This window comes from Rhinoderma darwinii (assembly GCF_050947455.1).
Source record: "Rhinoderma darwinii isolate aRhiDar2 chromosome 2 unlocalized genomic scaffold, aRhiDar2.hap1 SUPER_2_unloc_6, whole genome shotgun sequence".
NCBI lineage: Eukaryota > Metazoa > Chordata > Amphibia > Anura > Rhinodermatidae > Rhinoderma > Rhinoderma darwinii.
In genome coordinates this window covers 686,937-705,081 of record NW_027461729.1, presented here as the reverse complement: position 1 = coordinate 705,081, position 18,145 = coordinate 686,937, and the positions used below count along the sequence as shown (strand labels likewise).

General features: G+C 49.8%; 9 non-coding genes across 9 annotated transcripts; all 9 read left to right on the top strand.

The window, feature by feature from the left end:
• The first annotated feature begins 170 nt into the window (after positions 1–170).
• LOC142681754 (U2 spliceosomal RNA) lies at positions 171–362 on the top strand. Its single transcript, XR_012853628.1, has one exon. It is a non-coding gene; the product is annotated as a U2 spliceosomal RNA (small nuclear RNA).
• Positions 363–7,693: 7,331 nt separating this feature from the next.
• LOC142681752 (U2 spliceosomal RNA) lies at positions 7,694–7,885 on the top strand. The gene has a single exon (XR_012853626.1). It is a non-coding gene; the product is annotated as a U2 spliceosomal RNA (small nuclear RNA).
• Positions 7,886–9,000: 1,115 nt separating this feature from the next.
• Positions 9,001–9,191, top strand: LOC142681657 (U2 spliceosomal RNA). Its single transcript, XR_012853541.1, has one exon. It is a non-coding gene; the product is annotated as a U2 spliceosomal RNA (small nuclear RNA).
• A 1,126-nt stretch (positions 9,192–10,317) lies between these two features.
• Positions 10,318–10,508, top strand: LOC142681704 (U2 spliceosomal RNA). The gene has a single exon (XR_012853583.1). It is a non-coding gene; the product is annotated as a U2 spliceosomal RNA (small nuclear RNA).
• Positions 10,509–11,635: 1,127 nt separating this feature from the next.
• Positions 11,636–11,826, top strand: LOC142681712 (U2 spliceosomal RNA). The gene has a single exon (XR_012853590.1). It is a non-coding gene; the product is annotated as a U2 spliceosomal RNA (small nuclear RNA).
• Positions 11,827–12,937: 1,111 nt separating this feature from the next.
• On the top strand, positions 12,938–13,128 carry LOC142681569 (U2 spliceosomal RNA). The gene has a single exon (XR_012853461.1). It is a non-coding gene; the product is annotated as a U2 spliceosomal RNA (small nuclear RNA).
• Positions 13,129–14,242: 1,114 nt separating this feature from the next.
• LOC142681671 (U2 spliceosomal RNA) lies at positions 14,243–14,433 on the top strand. Its single transcript, XR_012853554.1, has one exon. It is a non-coding gene; the product is annotated as a U2 spliceosomal RNA (small nuclear RNA).
• A 1,120-nt stretch (positions 14,434–15,553) lies between these two features.
• LOC142681670 (U2 spliceosomal RNA) lies at positions 15,554–15,744 on the top strand. Its single transcript, XR_012853553.1, has one exon. It is a non-coding gene; the product is annotated as a U2 spliceosomal RNA (small nuclear RNA).
• A 1,120-nt stretch (positions 15,745–16,864) lies between these two features.
• On the top strand, positions 16,865–17,055 carry LOC142681654 (U2 spliceosomal RNA). Its single transcript, XR_012853538.1, has one exon. It is a non-coding gene; the product is annotated as a U2 spliceosomal RNA (small nuclear RNA).
• The last annotated feature ends 1,090 nt before the right edge of the window (positions 17,056–18,145 follow it).

Sequence of the window (18,145 nt, the reverse complement as noted above, 5' to 3'; positions counted from 1 at the left end):
AAGGGGTGGCAGTGGGCATGCACTTACTGCTGCTGCTGCTGCTGCCAGTGTTTGCACGGCAGGAGGGCATTTGGGCGTTGCCAGGAAGGCGTTTTTATGTCGATTCCTCCTCTTTCAGCACTGCATTGTGGTGCAAGCAAAAGAAGCAAAACGCGCGGCACGTTCGGGTTATCGCTTCTCGGCCTTTTGCCTAAGATCAAGTGTAGTATCTGTTCTTATCAGTTTAATATCTGATACGTCCCCTATCTGGGGTCCATATATTAAATGGATTTTTAGAACAGGGAGATGGAAATAGAGCTTGCTCTGTCCACTCCACGCATTGACCTGGTATTGCAGTATTTCCAGGACAAGGTGCACCCTTTCCTTATGTGTTTACTAAAATCAGATTCCAAAAGTGCTTTTTGTGTTTGCCATTGTTTTTGTCTTTCGGATGGGATCTCCCCTTTTAATCCCATTATTTCAACACCTGTTGGACAATGCATTTGTACAGTCATGTGTGATAATGAGCTAATTTATTAAATGCAATTAATTAATACATTGCCACCTCTTGTTTTGTGTCGTCTGTGTTTCTGTGTTTCCGGCATTTCACATTGGAACAGCTCATTCACCTTCCTTGTCTTCTCTCCGCCCTCCCTCCTAGGTAGGTTAAAGAGCTGCACCTGAGCCAGCCACTGATTGATGCAGCACCATAGTCAAATAGTGGAGTGGAGTAGGGGAACAGCAAACAGCCATTAAAGCAGCCAGCCTGCCCGCCCGCCCGTCACAATGGACCTACCTGTGTACACTAGATGGATGTGATGGAATGTACTGTGGTCCCTACATTTCAAGAAGAAGTAAGAATTGCAGTTGCAACAAACCCTTGCTTGCCTACAAAGAGAGCAGCAATTTGGATTTGTTACTATGTTACCTGGAAGAATAACAAACTGTGCAAGGATGGAGGTTGTAGGAGCAAGGAGGACTGTGCGCATGCCACCATCCTCCAAAGGCCAGGGGGGAGGGGGTTTACTATTACCCTTAAATAATTAGACCGACACCAATTTCCTTTTAACGTGGGTTGACTCGAGGGTCGGCCACAGCTTTATTTATTATTTCTTTATTATCCAATTTCCACATAACTTATTAACCGTTTCATACCCGTATGCCAGCCTGCCTAGGGCAGGGCATGTAGGTCACTTTCCTTATAACAAAATAACGCCTGCTGTGACATATGAACACCCCAACCTTTATCATGTTCACCACCACTTAGCCAGAACCATATCATCCCCATCACACGCATTACAAAATTCCAAAATAGCACCAATCGCCCTAACCGCTCATGAAAATAACCGTTTAACTTGTCCTAAGCCCTTCCTTCCCCCCCCCACCTTTTTTTTTTTTTTTTTTTTTTTTTTTTTTTACCAATCGATCCCGTGAGGCACTCACCACCCAAACATAAGGAGGGAGGGTGGGACACGCAAACGGCCAGAAGAGAAAGATGGCCGCCCTCCGCTGCCTTAAGAAACCTCTGCCCTGCCGGGAGGGTCCCCCCCGCCCACAGCCCGCCTCCGGAACGCCCATAGAGGCGGGTCCTTATACCATTACGATTCCTTACACACGCTACCTGCTCCCTGCTCTACCCCCCCTGTCCTGCCTGTTAGCTCCCTTTTAACCCCCGCTGTGCCGCACAGTCATGAGCCCAGCGGCTATACGCCTGAGGGCTTCCAGGACTGTGCGCATGCCACCATCCTCCAAAGGCCAGGGGGGAGGGGGTTTACTATTACCCTTAAATAATTAGACCGACACCAATTTCCTTTTAACGTGGGTTGACTCGAGGGTCGGCCACAGCTTTATTTATTATTTCTTTATTATCCAATTTCCACATAACTTATTAACCGTTTCATACCCGTATGCCAGCCTGCCTAGGGCAGGGCATGTAGGTCACTTTCCTTATAACAAAATAACGCCACGAGGAGGATGCGCACTCTCAACTGCGCACCCCTCCTCCCCCACGACCCCCGGTCAACCTGAACAAAGCCTCCTCCATGCCATCCTGGATACCGGACAAAAAGATGTCCAGCCCAATCTCCGTGAGGTGCACCCCATCCGGCAACAGCAAACATCTATTATCCCCTTCCAGCTGCCTATGCCGAATAACCACCCCCCCACCAGCTCTGACATACCTCGAGACCCTGGTGTTCAACAGGCGCCTCCCCCTCTCGATAGCGTTAAGGTCCCGTGCTCCCGCCCATTCCGCCCGCGGAATCACCTCAGACCATACCAAAACCAACTGGGAGAAGAATGACGTAAACCTTTCTAAATCAGACTGAATCAACGCTATCAGCTCGCCCAACCGCACCGAACACAGGTCATTCCCTCCCACGTGTATCACCAACACAGTAGGAGCCGCCCGCTGCCTACTAATCGTCACCACTTCCGGTAAGACCTCCAACCATCTCAGTCCCCGAATTCCTCTCCAGTGCACATCAGCTCCTAGGATCCCCAACGAAAGACCTCCTGGCCGTATCGAAGCCCGCCGTTCAGCCCAAAAAACATAGGAATGGCCGATAATCCAAACAACCGGACGAGGACCTGCAATAAACATAGTATTAATGTAAAATCAAATCCGGGCGAATATAACCAGCAAAACACTCTGAACGCCAGCGCCCTATGCGCCGCACCTCCCCATCGGGCAAACCCAACTCGCTGGCCGTAGTAGCAGCACCTATCCTAAATGAGTGAGTACCAAACTCCATAGGGGGAAAACCAGCCCTGGATAAGGCGGACCTGAACACCGCCGTGAACTGGAACCTGGTAAGAGGTTTGCCATCTGCATGGGCTAGGAACTGGGCCCCGGGCACCCTGGCCCGCGCGTATTGTGAAATGGATTGAACCGGGCAGGCCGGCCCAGGTACCGGCCGCAGAGAAATCCAACAACCCTTCCCAAACGTATCTGTCTTGGACCTACGTATGCGAACACGGACGCCGGCACTAGCCACCACCACGTCGTCAGCCAACAGGCCCCCCGGGCGGGTGGCCGCCATGGCTACCAATTCGGAAATGCGTAGGGCACCGAAAAAGGCCAATATAAACGCCGCAGTGAGCAACTTAACTTCAAAGGGAGAAGAACAAACGACAGGCAACTCCTGTAACAGTTTTATTAAAATTGGGTAAGAGACCGGACGCCTCGACTCGCGCCTGACCGCGGACTTCTTCCATCCCTTTAACGCCTGTGTTATGAAACAGAACTTGGTAACATCCGGCCACTCGCGCAATTTAAAAAAGAAGGCCAAACCCGAGAGTCGCCGCTGCGCTATCGCACCCGAAACCCCTTGCTGAAATAATTTATTCAAATACGACAACACATAAGACTTAAGATTAGCCGCGTCCGGCCCCAAGGGCCGCTCCCCCACCACCTCCAGCCACTCGTTCCACGCCTTACCATATGCCGCCCAAGTGGATGGTGCGAGCGATGCTCTCACAAGGGGGGTCAACTGAAGTCCATCATCTTCCACAACGAGTCCGGGCAGGTGGCCCCTGCCGAGTCCGCCTGTGGGCAAAGTGAACGGAACGCCTGCCAATTAAAACGCGACAAAGCATCAGCAACCTTATTACAAATACCGGGAATATGCCTGGACCTGAAATTGATGTTGTGTTGGAGGCATCTTAAAACAAGACGCCTGAGCAACACAACCACAGGGGGAGAAGAAGAGGTTAAGTGATTTACAGCATGAACCACACTAGCATTATCTGACCAAAATACCACTGATGAATTAGACATTCTTCCTCCCCACAGCTCAACCGCAACTATGATAGGAAATAATTCGAGGAGCGTCAAATTCCTGCACCAGCCCCGATCCCGCCACGCTGGAGGCCAGGGAGAAGCACACCAAGATGAACCGAGAATCGCGCCAAAACCAGCACCCCCAGCGGCGTCAGTAAACAACTGAATCTCGTGGCTGGACACCGGAGGGGTACGCCAGCACGTACGCCCGTTATACTCAGCTATGAAATTAACCCACACCTGTAAGTCACTCCTCAGCCCTGCAGTAATGCGCACATGGTGTGTAGGGGACCGAGCCCCAACCGTGGCTAACGACAACCGACGCGAGAAAATACGGCCCATGGGCATGACCCTGCTTGCAAACACCAACAAACCCAATAGTGACTGAACCTGCTTTAGCTGCAACTTTTTGGCCGCTATAGCCGCGGACAGGTGAGACCTCAATTTCGAGACCTTGTCCGCTGGCAAACGGAACACCATCTGCACCGAATCAATCTCGATTCCCAGAAAAGACAAAACCGTAGTAGGTCCCTCAGTTTTTTCTTCCGAAAGGGGAACACCGAATCGCCCCGCTATACTGCGAAACGAATCAAGCAACAATTGGCAACGTGTCGAACTGGCGGGGCCTACGAAAAGAAAATTGTCTAAGTAGTGTGTAGTGTACTTACAACCCGTAACGTCTCTCAAAACCCACTCTAGGAAAGAACTAAAAACCTCGAAATAATAACAGGAAATGGAGCATCCCATAGGTAGGCACATATCATAAAACACTTGCCCTTGCAACTGGCAGCCGAGTAAGTGATAACAATCAGGGTGGACCGGCAGCAATCTGAACGCGGATTCCACATCGGATTTAGCCATGAGAGCACCCTGGCCCGCCTGGCATACTAATTCAACTGCCCTGTCAAAAGATACATAGGATACTGCCGCCAGGTCCTTATCTATATCGTCGTTCACCGAACGCCCCTTGGGGTATGACAGGTGGTGTATTAAACGAAATTTTCCTGGCTCCTTCTTGGGAACTACGCCTAAAGGGGACACCCGTAAGTTAGTGAACGGTAAGACCGAGAAGGGGCCAGCCATCCGGCCCAACTCCACCTCCTTTTCCACCTTGGCCCTGACGACCTCAGGGAACTCAGACGCCGATTTTAAATTTCCCGAAAAAAGGGGCGCCGAGTTGAAAACGAAAGGGATAAAGAAACCGAACGAAAAGCCCGTCCTAAGCAAGGCGGCTTCCCCCATCTTGGGGTACCGGTTTAGCCATGGCAACATCTTCGATCCTACCCGTACTATTGGGACGGGGGCCTTGGGTGCTGCGCCGACTACACCGCACGGCTGGGTGGGCGGCGCCACAGGATGAGCATTCATGCTTGAACTTGCAGGAAGCGTAAAATTTACAGTGTCCCTCATTGAAAAGCCAGCAGGACCCGTTGCGCTTACTATTGAGGGCCCCAGCCCCCGCGGCTGGAAATGTAGGTGGGGAAGGGGCCCCGGGCTGAAAGGGGCGTTGCGACATCATAAGCCTGAGCCACACATCCGTTGCCTTAGTGTCCCAACCCACCTCCGGTTTTTGTGACATGCGCCTGCGAAACTCCTCATCATACCGCCACCACGCCGTGCCCCCATGAGACTTATAAGCACTAAAAACCGTATCTAAATACACAAAAAGTTGGAATGATTTTTCCGGGTTACTCTGTGAAACTACACATCCTAACACCGCAAACGCTTGCACCCAATTATTAAAAGTTCTCGCTACCTTGGGCTTGGTCGGAACCCCTCTTTCAAAACGACGTTCCCTGTCGACGGTAGCCGAGTCCACAGACACCAAGGACCAAATATCCACATACTCATTACGCGCTATTTTTTCCCGGGTATCATCCGATAAATGAGCTCCAAGAGGGGGGATCCCACAAAAATACGTATCCCTGAAGGCGGGTAAGGAAGGGCCGGTCATAGACGTAGATGCTTCCACTAGCGTTTTTGGTACCTCCATCGGTGCCGGGGTGGGGAGGGCCGTCACCCCACCCGCCAACAGGGATCGTAATACATTCAAAATTTCAACATCAGATGTGGCCCCCGAACCCCAAGCCCGAAGGCAATCATACTCACTGCGTCCAGAAGCTGGCGCTGGAACCAGAGCCGTTGAAGGCGGCGGTGGGGGAGGAGCAGGTGCAGAGGATGCTACAGGCACCTCTCCCATCCTTACGCTCGCGGACCTTCGGCGACCGGACGCCCGTGTGCTATGGCGACGCCCGTCATGGCTGCGGCGCCTGCCGTGATGGGACGACCCAGTGCAAGAGCTCGATGATCCGGAACTTGAGGATGAAGGAGTGCGTCTACGTCGCGATCGCCGCCTGCTGCGCCTGGAGGAGCGGCGTCTGGAAGACCGCCGTGAGCGGGATCGCCGAGTCCTGTTGGTGCCCCTTGAGCTGACTGACGACGCCCGCTCAATACCATCCGTAGCCGCAAGACTAGGACCCCCGGCCGTAGAAACGACCAGTGCCTCCACAGCAGTCGCGGGAAGAGGCGGCGGTAGTGGTGCCGGTTGCGTCACTCCTGGCGGATCCTGTCCGCAGTGAAAGAAATCCTCCTCACTGTCACCCACTGAATCGCTGTCCGCCACATCCAATGGGGGGGTGACGTTTCATGCCACCCTCCCGTAGCAGCGCTCGGTGGGATGTGCTGTGGGACTGACCCTCTGGTGCTGCTTCTAGTTCCCATCCCACGACCTGTTGGAAGGAGAGTCGCTGCCGGATTAGCCTGTGTACACCCCAGCGGTGGCCGTACTGCTGCCCTAGGCCGAGCCCTTCCTAGTCCAGTGGAACTAGCCGGGCCTGGAGACGGGGGGATCACGTCCTCCTGCCGGTCTTGCGATATCTGCTGCGCGGGACCTAACTGTGCCTGCGCCACCCGATTAGGGGCCTCTGCCCGAACTCGCTGGGTACCGGAGGGAGACAACCGCACCGGCGGCCTAGAGCGACGCCCCGAACGCCTCGCGGGGAGCTGACTGCTTCCAGAAAGTTCGGGTGCCCCAGTCTCGTCTAACAGAGACCGCAGCCATACCGAACCCTCATTATGCAGGCGAAAGCGGATAAGTTCCTCTAACTCTTGCCGGTTCATGTTCCCGAGGTAAGTTTACTCACCACCGTGGACACGCAAACGGCCAGAAGAGAAAGATGGCCGCCCTCCGCTGCCTTAAGAAACCTCTGCCCTGCCGGGAGGGTCCCCCCCGCCCACAGCCCGCCTCCGGAACGCCCATAGAGGCGGGTCCTTATACCATTACGATTCCTTACACACGCTACCTGCTCCCTGCTCTACCCCCCCTGTCCTGCCTGTTGGCTCCCTTTTAACCCCCGCTGTGCCGCACAGTCATGAGCCCAACGGCTATACGCCTGAGGGCTTCCAGAACAAGTTGTCTGTAAAGTTGGTGGATGCCTATTTTCCATTTTGCAGTCCCTTGTCTCCCTCTTGTGGCCTCCTGGAGGCAACTAGCTGTGCAAAAAAAAGACAGCCTGGGGGCCGGCTGTTGCAGTGTTGCCCTCTCAGGCAACACTGAGTGACTGACTGAGCCGCACCGTCTTATATAAAGTTCAGACGGAACTTTGCACGTGTCATAGTGGAGACCTCAGGAGCCAGAGCCAGCTTTCTGACATCATAATGGGGCCTCAGAGATAAAAGCCTGGGCCCAGGCAGTGTTGGTCAGTGCTGCTCAGCAGGCAGCACTGGACTGGATTAAAGCTGATACAAGGTGTGAAAGGAGAAGGGGTGGCAGTGGGCATGCACTTACTGCTGCTGCTGCTGCTGCTGCCAGTGTTTGCACGGCAGGAGGGCATTTGGGCGTTGCCAGGAAGGCGTTTTTATGTCGATTCCTCCTCTTTCAGCACTGCATTGTGGTGCAAGCAAAAGAAGCAAAACGCGCGGCACGTTCGGGTTATCGCTTCTCGGCCTTTTGCCTAAGATCAAGTGTAGTATCTGTTCTTATCAGTTTAATATCTGATACGTCCCCTATCTGGGGACCATATATTAAATGGATTTTTAGAACAGGGAGATGGAAATAGAGCTTGCTCTGTCCACTCCACGCATTGACCTGGTATTGCAGTATTTCCAGGACAAGGTGCACCCTTTCCTTATGTGTTTACTAAAATCAGATTCCAAAAGTGCTTTTTGTGTTTGCCATTGTTTTTGTCTTTCGGATGGGATCTCCCCTTTTAATCCCATTATTTCAACACCTGTTGGACAATGCATTTGTACAGTCATGTGTGATAATGAGCTAATTTATTAAATGCAATTAATTAATACATTGCCACCTCTTGTTTTGTGTCGTCTGTGTTTCTGTGTTTCCGGCATTTCACATTGGAACAGCTCATTCACCTTCCTTGTCTTCTCTCCGCCCTCCCTCCTAGGTAGGTTAAAGAGCTGCACCTGAGCCAGCCACTGATTGATGCAGCACCATAGTCAAATAGTGGAGTGGAGTAGGGGAACAGCAAACAGCCATTAAAGCAGCCAGCCCGCCCGCCCGCCCGTCACAATGGACCTACCTGTGTACACTAGATGGATGTGATGGAATGTACTGTGGTCCCTACATTTCAAGAAGAAGTAAGAATTGCAGTTGCAACAAACCCTTGCTTGCCTACAAAGAGAGCAGCAATTTGGATTTGTTACTATGTTACCTGGAAGAATAACAAACTGTGCAAGGATGGAGGTTGTAGGAGCAAGGAGAACAAGTTGTCTGTAAAGTTTGTGGATGCCTATTTTCCATTTTGCAGTCCCTTGTCTCCCTCTTGTGGCCTCCTGGAGGCAACTAGCTGTGCAAAAAAAAGACAGCCTGGGGGCCGGCTGTTGCAGTGTTGCCCTCTCAGGCAACACTGAGTGACTGACTGAGCCGCACCGTCTTATATAAAGTTCAGACGGAACTTTGCACGTGTCATAGTGGAGACCTCAGGAGCCAGAGCCAGCTTTCTGACATCATAATGTGGCCTCAGAGATAAAAGCCTGGGCCCAGGCAGTGTTGGTCAGTGCTGCTCAGCAGGCAGCACTGGACTGGATTAAAGCTGATACAAGGTGTGAAAGGAGAAGGGGTGGCAGTGGGCATGCACTTACTGCTGCTGCTGCTGCCAGTGTTTGCACGGCAGGAGGGCATTTGGGCGTTGCCAGGAAGGCGTTTTTATGTCGATTCCTCCTCTTTCAGCACTGCATTGTGGTGCAAGCAAAATAAGCAAAACGCGCGGCACGTTCGGGTTATCGCTTCTCGGCCTTTTGGCTAAGATCAAGTGTAGTATCTGTTCTTATCAGTTTAATATCTGATAGGTCCCCTATCTGGGGACCATATATTAAATGGATTTTTAGAACAGGGAGATGGAAATAGAGCTTGCTCTGTCCACTCCACGCATTGACCTGGTATTGCAGTATTTCCAGGACCGGTGCACCCTTTCCTTATGTGTTTACTAAAATCAGATTCCAAAAGTGCTTTTTGTGTTTGCCATTGTTTTTGTCTTTCGGATGGGATCTCCCCTTTTAATCCCATTATTTCAACACCTGTTGGACAATGCATTTGTACAGTCATGTGTGATAATGAGCTAATTTATTAAATGCAATTAATTAATACATTGCCACCTCTTGTTTTGTGTCGTCTGTGTTTCTGTGTTTCCGGCATTTCACATTGGAACAGCTCATTCACCTTCCTTGTCTTCTCTCCGCCCTCCCTCCTAGGTAGGTTAAAGAGCTGCACCTGAGCCAGCCACTGATTGATGCAGCACCATAGTCAAATAGTGGAGTGGAGTGGAGTAGGGGAACAGCAAACAGCCATTAAAGCAGCCAGCCTGCCCGCCCGCCCGTCACAATGGACCTACCTGTGTACACTAGATGGATGTGATGGAATGTACTGTGGTCCCTACATTTCAAGAAGAAGTAAGAATTGCAGTTGCAACAAACCCTTGCTTGCCTACAAAGAGAGCAGCAATTTGGATTTGTTACTATGTTACCTGGAAGAATAACAAACTGTGCAAGGATGGAGGTTGTAGGAGCAAGGAGAACAAGTTGTCTGTAAAGTTGGTGGATGCCTATTTTCCATTTTGCAGTCCCTTGTCTCCCTCTTGTGGCCTCCTGGAGGCAACTAGCTGTGCAAAAAAAAGACAGCCTGGGGGCCGGCTGTTGCAGTGTTGCCCTCTCAGGCAACACTGAGTGACTGACTGAGCCGCACCGTCTTATATAAAGTTCAGACGGAACTTTGCACGTGTCATAGTGGAGACCTCAGGAGCCAGAGCCAGCTTTCTGACATCATAATGGGGCCTCAGAGATAAAAGCCTGGGCCCAGGCAGTGTTGGACAGTGCTGCTCAGCAGGCAGCACTGGACTGGATTAAAGCTGATACAAGGTGTGAAAGGAGAAGGGGTGGCAGTGGGCATGCACTTACTGCTGCTGCTGCTGCTGCTGCCAGTGTTTGCACGGCAGGAGGGCATTTGGGCGTTGCCAGGAAGGCGTTTTTATGTCGATTCCTCCTCTTTCAGCACTGCATTGTGGTGCAAGCAAAAGAAGCAAAACGCGCGGCCCGTTCGGGTTATCGCTTCTCGGCCTTTTGGCTAAGATCAAGTGTAGTATCTGTTCTTATCAGTTTAATATCTGATACGTCCCCTATCTGGGGACCATATATTAAATGGATTTTTAGAACAGGGAGATGGAAATAGAGCTTGCTCTGTCCACTCCACGCATTGACCTGGTATTGCAGTATTTCCAGGACCGGTACACCCTTTCCTTATGTGTTTACTAAAATCAGATTCCAAAAGTGCTTTTTGTGTTTGCCATTGTTTTTGTCTTTCGGATGGGATCTCCCCTTTTAATCCCATTATTTCAACACCTGTTGGACAATGCATTTGTACAGTCATGTGTGATAATGAGCTAATTTATTAAATGCAATTAATTAATACATTGCCACCTCTTGTTTTGTGTCGTCTGTGTTTCTGTGTTTCCGGCATTTCACATTGGAACAGCTCATTCACCTTCCTTGTCTTCTCTCCGCCCTCCCTCCTAGGTAGGTTAAAGAGCTGCACCTGAGCCAGCCACTGATTGATGCAGCACCATAGTCAAATAGTGGAGTGGAGTAGGGGAACAGCAAACAGCCATTAAAGCAGCCAGCCCGCCCGCCCGCCCGTCACAATGGACCTACCTGTGTACACTAGATGGATGTGATGGAATGTACTGTGGTCCCTACATTTCAAGAAGAAGTAAGAATTGCAGTTGCAACAAACCCTTGCTTGCCTACAAAGAGAGCAGCAATTTGGATTTGTTACTATGTTACCTGGAAGAATAACAAACTGTGCAAGGATGGAGGTTGTAGGAGCAAGGAGAACAAGTTGTCTGTAAAGTTGGTGGATGCCTATTTTCCATTTTGCAGTCCCTTGTCTCCCTCTTGTGGCCTCCTGGAGGCAACTAGCTGTGCAAAAAAAAGACAGCCTGGGGGCCGGCTGTTGCAGTGTTGCCCTCTCAGGCAACACTGAGTGACTGACTGAGCCGCACCGTCTTATATAAAGTTCAGACGGAACTTTGCACGTGTCATAGTGGAGACCTCAGGAGCCAGAGCCAGCTTTCTGACATCATAATGTGGCCTTAGAGATAAAAGCCTGGGCCCAGGCAGTGTTGGTCAGTGCTGCTCAGCAGGCAGCACTGGACTGGATTAAAGCTGATACAAGGTGTGAAAGGAGAAGGGGTGGCAGTGGGCATGCACTTACTGCTGCTGCTGCTGCTGCTGCTGCTGCCAGTGTTTGCACGGCAGGAGGGCATTTGGGCGTTGCCAGGAAGGCGTTTTTATGTTGATTCCTCCTCTTTCAGCACTGCATTGTGGTGCAAGCAAAAGAAGCATAACGCGCGGCATGTTCGGGTTATCGCTTCTCGGCCTTTTGGCTAAGATCAAGTGTAGTATCTGTTCTTACCAGTTTAATATCTGATACGTCCCCTATCTGGGGACCATATATTAAATGGATTTTTAGAACAGGGAGATGGAAATAGAGCTTGCTCTGTCCACTCCACGCATTGACCTGGTATTGCAGTATTTCCAGGACCGGTGCACCCTTTCCTTATGTGTTTACTAAAATCAGATTCCAAAAGTGCTTTTTGTGTTTGCCATTGTTTTTGTCTTTCGGATGGGATCTCCCCTTTTAATCCCATTATTTCAACACCTGTTGGACAATGCATTTGTACAGTCATGTGTGATAATGAGCTAATTTATTAAATGCAATTAATTAATACATTGCCACCTCTTGTTTTGTGTCGTCTGTGTTTCTGTGTTTCCGGCATTTCACATTGGAACAGCTCATTCACCTTCCTTGTCTTCTCTCCGCCCTCCCTCCTAGGTAGGTTAAAGAGCTGCACCTGAGCCAGCCACTGATTGATGCAGCACCATAGTCAAATAGTGGAGTGGAGTAGGGGAACAGCAAACAGCCATTAAAGCAGCCAGCCCGCCCGCCCGTCACAATGGACCTACCTGTGTACACTAGATGGATGTGATGGAATGTACTGTGGTCCCTACATTTCAAGAAGAAGTAAGAATTGCAGTTGCAACAAACCCTTGCTTGCCTACAAAGAGAGCAGCAATTTGGATTTGTTACTATGTTACCTGGAAGAATAACAAACTGTGCAAGGATGGAGGTTGTAGGAGCAAAGAGAACAAGTTGTCTGTAAAGTTGGTGGATGCCTATTTTCCATTTTGCAGTCCCTTGTCTCCCTCTTGTGGCCTCCTGGAGGCAACTAGCTGTGCAAAAAAAAGACAGCCTGGGGGCCGGCTGTTGCAGTGTTGCCCTCTCAGGCAACACTGAGTGACTGACTGAGCCGCACCGTCTTATATAAAGTTCAGACGGAACTTTGCACGTGTCATAGTGGAGACCTCAGGAGCCAGAGCCAGCTTTCTGACATCATAATGGGGCCTCAGAGATAAAAGCCTGGGCCCAGGCAGTGTTGGTCAGTGCTGCTCAGCAGGCAGCACTGGACTGGATTAAAGCTGATACAAGGTGTGAAAGGAGAAGGGGTGGCAGTGGGCATGCACTTACTGCTGCTGCTGCTGTCAGTGTTTGCACGGCAGGAGGGCATTTGGGCGTTGCCAGGAAGGCGTTTTTATGTCGATTCCTCCTCTTTCAGCACTGCATTGTGGTGCAAGCAAAAGAAGCAAAACGCGCGGCACGTTCGGGTTATCGCTTCTCGGCCTTTTGGCTAAGATCAAGTGTAGTATCTGTTCTTATCAGTTTAATATCTGATACGTCCCCTATCTGGGGACCATATATTAAATGGATTTTTAGAACAGGGAGATGGAAATAGAGCTTGCTCTGTCCACTCCACGCATTGACCTGGTATTGCAGTATTTCCAGGACCGGTGCACCCTTTCCTTATGTGTTTACTAAAATCAGATTCCAAAAGTGCTTTTTGTGTTTGCCATTGTTTTTGTCTTTCGGATGGGATCTCCCCTTTTAATCCCATTATTTCAACACCTGTTGGACAATGCATTTGTACAGTCATGTGTGATAATGAGCTAATTTATTAAATGCAATTAATTAATACATTGCCACCTCTTGTTTTGTGTCGTCTGTGTTTCTGTGTTTCCGGCATTTCACATTGGAACAGCTCATTCACCTTCCTTGTCTTCTCTCCGCCCTCCCTCCTAGGTAGGTTAAAGAGCTGCACCTGAGCCAGCCACTGATTGATGCAGCACCATAGTCAAATAGTGGAGTGGAGTAGGGGAACAGCAAACAGCCATTAAAGCAGCCAGCCCGCCCGCCCGTCACAATGGACCTACCTGTGTACACTAGATGGATGTGATGGAATGTACTGTGGTCCCTACATTTCAAGAAGAAGTAAGAATTGCAGTTGCAACAAACCCTTGCTTGCCTACAAAGAGAGCAGCAATTTGGATTTGTTACTATGTTACCTGGAAGAATAACAAACTGTGCAAGGATGGAGGTTGTAGGAGCAAGTTGAACAAGTTGTCTGTAAAGTTGGTGGATGCCTATTTTCCATTTTGCAGTCCCTTGTCTCCCTCTTGTGGCCTCCTGGAGGCAACTAGCTGTGCAAAAAAAAGACAGCCTGGGGGCCGGCTGTTGCAGTGTTGCCCTCTCAGGCAACACTGAGTGACTGACTGAGCCGCACCGTCTTATATAAAGTTCAGACGGAACTTTGCACGTGTCATAGTGGAGACCTCAGGAGCCAGAGCTAGCTTTCTGACATCATAATGGGGCCTCAGAGATAAAAGCCTGGGCCCAGGCAGTGTTGGTCAGTGCTGCTCAGCAGGCAGCACTGGACTGGATTAAAGCTGATACAAGGTGTGAAAGGAGAAGGGGTGGCAGTGGGCATGCACTTACTGCTGCTGCTGCTGCTGCCAGTGTTTGCACGGCAGGAGGGCATTTGGGCGTTGCCAGGAAGGCATTTTTATGTCGATTCCTCCTCTTTCAGCACTGCATTGTGGTGCAAGCAAAAGAAGCAAAACGTGCGGCACGTTCGGGTTATCGCTTCTCGGCCTTTTGGCTAAGATCAAGTGTAGTATCTGTTCTTATCAGTTTAATATCTGATACGTCCCCTATCTGGGGACCATATATTAAATGGATTTTTAGAACAGGGAGATGGAAATAGAGCTTGCTCTGTCCACTCCACGCATTGACCTGGTATTGCAGTATTTCCTGGACCGGTGCACCCTTTCCTTATGTGTTTACTAAAATCAGATTCCAAAAGTGCTTTATGTGTTTGCCATTGTTTTTGTCTTTCGGATGGGATCTCCCCTTTTAATCCCATTATTTCAACACCTGTTGGACAATGCATTTGTACAGTCATGTGTGATAATGAGCTAATTTATTAAATGCAATTAATTAATACATTGCCACCTCTTGTTTTGTGTCGTCTGTGTTTCTGTGTTTCCGGCATTTCACATTGGAACAGCTCATTCACCTTCCTTGTCTTCTCTCCGCCCTCCCTCCTAGGTAGGTTAAAGAGCTGCACCTGAGCCAGCCACTGATTGATGCAGCACCATAGTCAAATAGTGGAGTGGAGTAGGGGAACAGCAAACAGCCATTAAAGCAGCCAGCCCGCCCGCCCGCCCGTCACAATGGACCTACCTGTGTACACTAGATGGATGTGATGGAATGTACTGTGGTCCCTACATTTCAAGAAGAAGTAAGAATTGCAGTTGCAACAAACCCTTGCTTGCCTACAAAGAAAGCAGCAATTTGGATTTGTTACTATGTTACCTGGAAGAATAACAAACTGTGCAAGGATGGAGGGTTGTAGGAGCAAGGAGAACAAGTTGTCTGTAAAGTTGGTGGATGCTTTTTTTTCCATTTTGCAGTCCCTTGTCTCCCTCTTGTGGCCTCCTGGAGGCAACTAGCTGTGCAAAAAAAAGACAGCCTGGGGGCCGGCTGTTGCAGTGTTGCCCTCTCAGGCAACACTGAGTGACTGACTGAGCCGCACCGTCTTATATAAAGTTCAGACGGAACTTTGCACGTGTCATAGTGGAGACCTCAGGAGCCAGAGCCATCTTTCTGACATCATAATGGGGCCTCAGAGATAAAAGCCTGGGCCCAGGCAGTGTTGGTCAGTGCTGCTCAGCAGGCAGCACTGGACTGGATTAAAGCTGATACAAGGTGTGAAAGGAGAAGGGGTGGCAGTGGGCATGCACTTACTGCTGCTGCTGCTGCTGCCAGTGTTTGCACGGCAGGAGGGCATTTGGGCGTTGCCAGGAAGGCATTTTTATGTCGATTCCTCCTCTTTCAGCACTGCATTGTGGTGCAAGCAAAAGAAGCAAAACGTGCGGCACGTTCGGGTTATCGCTTCTCGGCCTTTTGGCTAAGATCAAGTGTAGTATCTGTTCTTATCAGTTTAATATCTGATACGTCCCCTATCTGGGGACCATATATTAAATGGATTTTTAGAACAGGGAGATGGAAATAGAGCTTGCTCTGTCCACTCCACGCATTGACCTGGTATTGCAGTATTTCCTGGACCGGTGCACCCTTTCCTTATGTGTTTACTAAAATCAGATTCCAAAAGTGCTTTTTGTGTTTGCCATTGTTTTTGTCTTTCGGATGGGATCTCCCCTTTTAATCCCATTATTTCAACACCTGTTGGACAATGCATTTGTACAGTCATGTGTGATAATGAGCTAATTTATTAAATGCAATTAATTAATACATTGCCACCTCTTGTTTTGTGTCGTCTGTGTTTCTGTGTTTCCGGCATTTCACATTGGAAGAGCTCATTCACCTTCCTTGTCTTCTCTCCGCCCTCCCTCCTAGGTAGGTTAAAGAGCTGCACCTGAGCCAGCCACTGATTGATGCAGCACCATAGTCAAATAGTGGAGTGGAGTAGGGGAACAGCAAACAGCCATTAAAGCAGCCAGCCCGCCCGCCCGTCACAATGGACCTACCTGTGTACATTAGATGGATGTGATGGAATGTACTGTGGTCCCTACATTTCAAGAAGAAGTAAGAATTGCAGTTGCAACAAACCCTTGCTTGCCTACAAAGAAAGCAGCAATTTGGATTTGTTACTATGTTACCTGGAAGAATAACAAACTGTGCAAGGATGGAGGTTGTAGGAGCAAGGAGAACAAGTTGTCTGTAAAGTTGGTGGATGCTTTTTTTCCATTTTGCAGTCCCTTGTCTCCCTCTTGTGGCCTCCTGGAGGCAACTAGCTGTGCAAAAAAAAGACAGCCTGGGGGCCGGCTGTTGCAGTGTTGCCCTCTCAGGCAACACTGAGTGACTGACTGAGCCGCACCGTCTTATATAAAGTCAAGACGGAACTTTGCACGTGTCATAGTGGAGACCTCAGGAGCCAGAGCCAGCTTTCTGACATCATAATGGGGCCTCAGAGATAAAAGCCTGGGCCCAGGCAGTGTTGGTCAGTGCTGCTCAGCAGGCAGCACTGGACTGGATTAAAGCTGATACAAGGTGTGAAAGGAGAAGGGGTGGCAGTGGGCATGCACTTACTGCTGCTGCTGCTGCTGCTGCTGCCAGTGTTTGCACGGCAGGAGGGCATTTGGGCGTTGCCAGGAAGGCGTTTTTATGTCGATTCCTCCTCTTTCAGCACTGCATTGTGGTGCAAGCAAAAGAAGCAAAACGCGCGGCACGTTCGGGTTATCGCTTCTCGGCCTTTTGGCTAAGATCAAGTGTAGTATCTGTTCTTATCAGTTTAATATCTGATACGTCCCCTATCTGGGGACCATATATTAAATGGATTTTTAGAACAGGGAGAAGGAAATAGAGCTTGCTCTGTCCACTCCACGCATTGACCTGGTATTGCAGTATTTCCAGGACCGGTGCACCCTTTCCTTATGTGTTTACTAAAATCAGATTCCAAAAGTGCTTTTTGTGTTTGCCATTGTTTTTGTCTTTCGGATGGGATCTCCCCTTTTAATCCCATTATTTCAACACCTGTTGGACAATGCATTTGTACAGTCATGTGTGATAATGAGCTAATTTATTAAATGCAATTAATTAATACATTGCCACCTCTTGTTTTGTGTCGTCTGTGTTTCTGTGTTTCCGGCATTTCACATTGGAACAGCTCATTCACCTTCCTTGTCTTCTCTCCGCCCTCCCTCCTAGGTAGGTTAAAGAGCTGCACCTGAGCCAGCCACTGATTGATGCAGCACCATAGTCAAATAGTGGAGTGGAGTAGGGGAACAGCAAACAGCCATTAAAGCAGCCAGCCCGCCCGTCACAATGGACCTACCTGTGTACACTAGATGGATGTGATGGAATGTACTGTGGTCCCTACATTTCAAGAAGAAGTAAGAATTGCAGTTGCAACAAACCCTTGCTTGCCTACAAAGAAAGCAGCAATTTGGATTTGTTACTATGTTACCTGGAAGAATAACAAACTGTGCAAGGATGGAGGTTGTAGGAGCAAGGAGAACAAGTTGTCTGTAAAGTTGGTGGATGCTTTTTTTTCCATTTTGCAGTCCCTTGTCTCCCTCTTGTGGCCTCCTGGAGGCAACTAGCTGTGCAAAAAAAAGACAGCCTGGGGGCCGGCTGTTGCAGTGTTGCCCTCTCAGGCAACACTGAGTGACTGACTGAGCCGCACCGTCTTATATAAAGTCAAGACGGAACTTTGCACGTGTCATAGTGGAGACCTCAGGAGCCAGAGCCAGCTTTCTGACATCATAATGGGGCCTCAGAGATAAAAGCCTGGGCCCAGGCAGTGTTGGTCAGTGCTGCTCAGCAGGCAGCACTGGACTGGATTAAAGCTGATACAAGGTGTGAAAGGAGAAGGGGTGGCAGTGGGCATGCACTTACTGCTGCTGCTGCTGCTGCTGCTGCCAGTGTTTGCACGGCAGGAGGGCATTTGGGCGTTGCCAGGAAGGCGTTTTTATGTCGATTCCTCCTCTTTCAGCACTGCATTGTGGTGCAAGCAAAAG